We start from the raw sequence: 6,000 nt of genomic DNA, 5'->3' as shown, positions 1-6,000 counted from the left end.
GTTAGCTATGGTGTGTGCATTTTTGATCTGATAGAATCATTGGCTATTACTATTGATGGCCAAGCGTGATTGGCACTAGAGTTGAGCGTGGTTCTCCAGTTCGCGGTTCGAGTGATTTTGGGGGGTGTTCTAGATAGAACTCGAACTCGAGCTTTTTGCTAAAATTCGGCAGCTCGAGTTACGTTCGAGAACGGTTCTATCACTATAAATGTGGCTTTTCACAGTAAGGCTATGTGCACATGTTGCTATCTGCATGTGTCCTGCGTCCCCAGCACAATCCCTCTCCCTTTCCAACTCACTGATCACGGGCGTCTAACTCCCCGGCTATCACAAATCTGCGGCGTCTTTTCCTCTTTAGAAAATGGCTGCCGCTTCATTAGTCAATTAGTTATTCCGTGCTTTCCCCGCCCACCGGCGCTTATGATTGGTTGCAGTCAGACACGTCCCCAAGCTGAGTGACAGCTGTCTCACTGCAACCAATCACAGCCGCCGGTGGGCAGGTCTATATCATGCATTAAAATAAATAAATAAATAAAAAAAAAAATTCCCCCATATTTGCTACCAGCCAGGATAAGCCGCATGGCTGGAGGCTGGTATTGTCAAGATGGAGAGCACCACAGTATGGGGAGCCCACCACCCTAACAATATCACCTTGCAGCCGCCCAGAATTGCCGCATCCATTAGGTGCAACAGTCCTGCCGGACTCTACCCGGCTCATCCCAAATTGTCCTGGTGCTGTGGCAATTGGGGTAATAATGAGTTTAATCATGGCAGGCGTCTCCCCAAGATACCTTCCATGATTAAACTGTAAGTGAAAGTAAAGAAACACACAGTGAAAAATCCTTTATTTGGAATAAAAGACAAAAAAACAACCCTGGTTCATCCCTTTCTTAATCCCCAAAATACCCCTCCAGGTCCGAAGTAATCCACATGACAAAGGTCAGCTCTGCTCTCTCGGGATGTAGTGGCTCCATAGCAATGAAGCAGAGACTTCAGTCAGCACAGCAGGATTCAAGATTAGAAAATCTGCCTATCTTTTTGTATGAAGCAATAGACTAGTGGATCAAGCGCCCGCCTAAGAAGCATGACATTGGGAGTTCTAGTCCTGGTAAAAATTTTTTTTTTTTTTATTTATAATTTCAAATTATAATTATTATCTATTTATAAAGTAAAAGTAAATAAACACACACCGCGAAAAAACCTTTATTTGGAATAAAAGACAAAACAACACAGTTTCACCAATTATAATATTATATTATATTATAATTTAATTATGCACTGAGGGGAGGAGCCAGACATCAGCTGTGAGCTCTCTCTCTATCTCTCTCCTTTCTCTCTCTCTCTCTCTCCTTTCCCTCTCTCCTATCTCTCTCCTTTCTTTCTCTCTCTCTCTCCTTTCTCTCTCTCCTATCTCTCTCTCCTTTCTTTCTTTCCTTTCTCTCTCCTTTATTTCTCTCCTTTCTCTCTCTTTCCCTCTCTCCTTTCCCTCTCTCCTTTCTTTCTCTTCTTTCTCTACTTTCTCTTCTTTCTCTTTTTTCTCCTCTTTCTCTTCTCTCTCTTCTTTCTCTCTTTCTCTCTCTCTCTTCCTTCTCTCTTTCTCTTCTTTCTCTCTCTCCTTTCTTTCTCTCTCTCTCCTATCTCTCTCATTTCTTTCTCTCCTTTCTCTCTCCTTTCTTTCTCTCCTCTCTCTCTTTCTCTCTCTTTTTTCTCTCTCTCCTTTCTCTCTCTATCTCTCTCCTTTCTTTCTCTCCTTTCTCTCTCTCTCTCTTTCTCTGTCTCCTTTCTTTCTTTCCCTCTCTCTCCTTTCTCTCTTTACTATCTCTCTCCTTTCTTTCTCTCCTTTCTCTCTTTCTCTCTCTCCTTTCTTTCTCTCTCTCTCCTTTCTCTCTCTCCTATCTCTCTCCTTTCTCTCTCTCTTTCTCTCTCCTTTCTTGCTCTCCTTTCCCTCTCTCCTTTCTTTCTCTTCTTTCTCTACTTTCTCTTCTTTCTCTTCTTTCTCCTCTTTTTCTTCTCTCTCTTCTTTCTCGCTCTCCCTTTCTTCTCTCTTTCTCTTCTTTCTCCTCTTTTTCTTCTTTCTCTCTCTTCTTTCTCTTTCTCTCTCTATCTTATTTCTCTCTCTCTCTTTCACAGACCTGACGATGATCAGCTGATGCGGTCACCTGATGGAATCAGCTGACACTATAAGTGGAGCAGGGAGGCCGGCTTTTTACCACCCGGCCAGCTAAACTATCAACTGATGCTGTCAGACAGGAGTCTGCTCTGAAGTGTGTAGTTTGTTTTGTTTCACTTATTTCATGAAATAATAAAAAAAAAAAAACAACGTGAGCTCCGCCCCATTTTTGTGTCCAGCCGGGTACAACTAGGCAGCTGGGGATTGGAATCCACAGCACAATTTAGCCCAAGGTTTCTGGGCGCTTCTGCTGCGAATTGCAATCCGTAGCTGCCCCAGAAAATGGCGCATTCATGGAAGCGCCATCATCTAGCGCTGTATCCAACTCTTCCAACAGCCCTGGTGACGGTGGCTTGCTGGGTAATAAGGGTTAATACTGGCTTTGTTTTACTAGCTAGTATTAAGCCAGAGATTCTTAATGTCAGGCAAGTTTGACCCAGCCATTAAGAATCTCCAATAAAGGGTTATAAAAAAACACCACACAGAGAAAAAATACTTTAATAGAAATAAATATACAGACACATTAGAGACTCCATGTTTATTACTCCCTGTCACCCCTCCACGATCCGAGTCTTCTTTCTCCTTCAACACATGCAGCTCTGCTCCATCAGCAGCGCTGCATAGGAAGAAGGCGGTGCTATTCCCAGTGCAGTGTTCTCAATCCGTGAGTGAGAAGGAGCTGTGGCTTGTGAGCGGTGACGTCACCACTGACAGGCGCGTTGCTATAGCAATGGTGATCTTCGTTATCGACCGGCTGTGGCAGCCGGTTTATAACGGAATGGGGAAGCAGACCGGGAACCCGACCGCGTGCCAGAGCATGTCCCCGGTACACAGCGATACACAAACGATCACCGCATACTGGAGAGATGCACTCGCAGGTCTTACATGATGCGTCATAGTCATGTGACCAGTCTGTAGCCAATGAGATAACAGACACGTGACTGGTCACATGGCTATTTTGACATCACGATAGGTCCTGCATCACTGCTGGCAGTGCTGGTTATCGGGAGGATTCAGCAATCATCGGATGGAATAGCGGCAGGAGACAGAGTACAAGACGCGTCACAGGGACCAGTAAGTGTTATGGCAATGTTTATAAACTATATGTGTACATTTAAAATGTGTTTTTATGTGTTTGTGATTGCCTCCCATTGTTTCCTGTGGGTTTGAGTGGTTCGCCGAACTGGTTCGCCGAATCGAACTCGAACGAGACCTCCGTTTGGCGAACCAAGCTCGAGCCGAACCGCGACCGGTTCGCTCATCTCTAATTGGCACTGCTCGGTGCTCCATCAAGCATCAGTGTGCTTGAACATGCTCGGTGCTCAAGCTAAATGCTTCACCCAGTTTCCTGAGCATCCTGGACACAGCCCCGGCCACCACAATCCCCACAGCTACAGTTGTCACCCGGCAAAATTCTTCTAGTCTTCCCGCCCTCATCATTCTCCTTCATATGGGCACATTTTGCATCATAACTCTGTGGCTACCTCTGATCCAGTCCCTGTTCCAGAAAAGAGAAGAAAGGAAATCTCAAGTGCAACTAACCACTTTACATTTAACATGTTCATTCATATTTTTTTCTAATGTAATGAGACAACTCTTTCTTTAGCTTTCTTTGGTCAATGTTCAGTGTGGTACACACCATGATACCAAACAGCAAATTGACTACTTTTCGCCATGTAAAGATATGATAGCAAGTTTGTGGACACTTGTGATGCTAAAGGCACACCTTAGTTTGAAATGTCCCTATGGTCAGATTATTTTCAATCTCTTTTAGGGTTATCATTTTTATCCAGAACATTATTATTATTTTTTTTGTTTGTTTTGGTTTTGCTTTCCTTATTTTTTTTTTGAAAATCAATTCAAAAGTGATTTTTGATTCTCTTTAGTTGATATTCAGTAAATTAATTTGAAAATTACTTTTGTCAATGACCACTTGGGTTTATTTTTTTTCTCTTTATTTTAACAGAAGTGTAACAACAATTTTGTCCCTGTGTCTACTGCGGAAGCAAAGAAGGTGGATTGTGTAGAATGATCGTACTCTTTCTATTGTAAAGTTTATGGACTAGAATTGGGAAGCTTTTGCTATTTCTAGATTACTATTTAACAGCTTATTCAGGCAGTTTGTAATTGGGTTTACTGTAATTGGGTTATATCAGATGATGACAGAAACTTTCATTTTTTGTTTTATTGAACACAATTCATATGTTTAATCTTAAGATCGTGTTTGGTCCCTTTGAAATTTATATACATTTTAAGTTATTTTGTCAGTTTTGGGAAAAACTCACTTTGGAAAAATACAGCATTAGGACAGTTAGCAACATGTAAATACATCCCATAGCAATAATTTATATTAAATATGAGTTGCTTTTCTTTGGATTTTGTTTTATATCTCAAACATAAAGCAAGGAAGGTGACACCAACATCTTTAAACGTTCCCATTTTATTTTTTAAGGTGCACACTACATCCAATCACACTGTTGTTACCTCCAGTGCGAGCCACATGCAGTGGTTAAACGTCTGAGCATTGATAGTAACTGAGCAAAGCGATGCTCGCATGAATGGTTGCATGCATAAAGCACCCGAACCATAACTCTCATTTTTTTAAAAAAAAGTCTGTGTTCGGTACGGACCCCAAACAACAAACCTCAGGTTCGCTCATCTGTAATGATTAGTGAATAGCCATGCGTGAACCCGAACTATAAAGTTTGTCACTCTTACCGAATACCAGGTGTCTGGGTCCCACGCTGAACACAGACGTTTGCCTGTGTGTGTAGCTCCTGTTCAGGTTTGTCATCTAAATAAAGCTTGTTGAAAGGTTGTAGAGCAGCCACTCAGCAAGCTTTTCCATTCTGGACACATCCAGCCGCATTACAGCAATGTCAAATATTAACAAGGCTGTGATTGGCCAGGAAAATCACTGTAATAAAAATAAAAATGTCATGGCTCCCGCCCTATTTTAATGGCCAGCATGGGTAAAACAACAGCTACAGGATGCGGCCTCCACCAGTGAGCTTTATCATGGTTGGATATCAAAATAAAGGGAACCCTCCAACTTTTTTTATAAAAAATATTTAAATATTTTTTAAAAAAGGCATAGTGTCCCCCCATTTTTGATAACTAACCACAGTAAAGCAAACAGGTGGGCAATAGTATTATCTGGATGTGAGGAGCCATGAATTTTGGCCCCCTCAGCCTAAAAATACCAGCCCGCAGATGCCCAGAATTGGCACATCACATTAGATGTGCCAAACCTGGTGCTTTACCCAGCTCATGCAATTGCTCTGCAGTTGCAATCAGAGTAATATATGGGGTTAATGACAGCTGTAATTTGTTGAAAAATCACAGCTGGAAACAAGCCCTGAATTAGTAATGGGAGGCATTTATGAGATACCCCCATTACTAATCCTCCAAGTGAAAAGAAATAACACACAAAACAATCGAAGAAAAGATCAGCTGTTGGTGTTGGAGATCAAGCTGAAATGCCGATATGCGAGTGGGATTTCTGAGACCTGGTGCTGCCACAGCAGCTGTGCAAATATGACTGCAGGTAATCGCCATTCATGTAACTGTATTTTTATTATTATATAAATGTATCATTGATTGCCTTACAGCTTGATCTCTAGCAGTAACAGATGATTAAGGCTATGTGCACACACTGCGTTTTTTTGACGCTGCGTTTTTGTGCGTTTTTTAGCGCTAAAAATGCACAGAAACGCAGCATCTTTAAAAAACGCATGAAAAAAGCGTGCGTTTTTACCGCGTTTTGGTGCGTTTTTGGCTGCGTTTTGCTGCGTTTTTGCTCACTGCGTTTTTTCATCAGTGAACACTGC

This window comes from Anomaloglossus baeobatrachus, chromosome 1, assembly GCF_048569485.1.
Source record: "Anomaloglossus baeobatrachus isolate aAnoBae1 chromosome 1, aAnoBae1.hap1, whole genome shotgun sequence".
Taxonomy (NCBI): Eukaryota; Metazoa; Chordata; class Amphibia; order Anura; family Aromobatidae; genus Anomaloglossus; species Anomaloglossus baeobatrachus.
Note: the sequence above shows the minus strand (reverse complement) of the source record.